Consider the following 595-nt stretch of genomic DNA (forward strand, 5'->3'; position numbering starts at 1 on the left):
GGTCCGGGTCTCTCACCGCGATGTGGTGGGGGGGGGGGTGAGCGGGTCCGGGTCTCTTACCGCGCCGCTGTGTCCGTCTCGAGCCAACGATACCCTTCCGCCTGTGATGTTGACGTGGCAACCCCGCGCATGCGCCTCTCAATCAGCCCGCCTCTAGCTTCCGGCGTTTCATGGAACAAAAAAATAACAAAAGAAACCGTCCGGATGCTGTCAACGAGAACAGGGTTTGCGGAAGGGTCCCTCAACCCGAAACGTTAACTCTGATTCTTCTCCTCGAATATTGCCAGACTTACCGCGCTCCTCCAGCAATTTCCGCTATGGTTGCCGGTGATTGACGGACCGAGTAGCCAATCAGCGGACGCGGGGTGACGGCCTTGTGTGTGGGGCCTTGTTCATGCCAATCCTTTTAGTCAGACATTACATACAGGAACAAAAAAATACTGCAGGGCTGAACAAAAGGTTACACCCAAAACTACTGCTCCTTTATCAGAAAGCTGTGTAGCAGGATTGTAAAACAGAATTTATTGTAAAAGATCACAACGAAAGCGGCTAGTACCTCCAAATAAACCTATTGGACTATAACCTGGTGTTGTGT

At 51.8% G+C, this 595-nt stretch overlaps 1 protein-coding gene across 1 annotated transcript in view; it reads right to left on the minus strand.

Moving 5' to 3' along the window:
* The window catches only part of LOC122540014 (ADP-ribosylation factor 2-like), a 40,320-nt gene extending 40,057 nt beyond the window's left edge, over positions 1-263 (minus strand). Inside the window, exon 1 of the mRNA XM_043675301.1 lies at positions 61-263. The gene's annotated coding sequence lies outside the window, so the exon portion shown is untranslated. The remainder of the gene's footprint in view (positions 1-60) is intronic.
* Between the last annotated feature and the right edge of the window lie 332 nt (positions 264-595).

Source organism: Chiloscyllium plagiosum, chromosome 33 (assembly GCF_004010195.1).
Source record: "Chiloscyllium plagiosum isolate BGI_BamShark_2017 chromosome 33, ASM401019v2, whole genome shotgun sequence".
Classification (NCBI taxonomy): Eukaryota; Metazoa; Chordata; class Chondrichthyes; order Orectolobiformes; family Hemiscylliidae; genus Chiloscyllium; species Chiloscyllium plagiosum.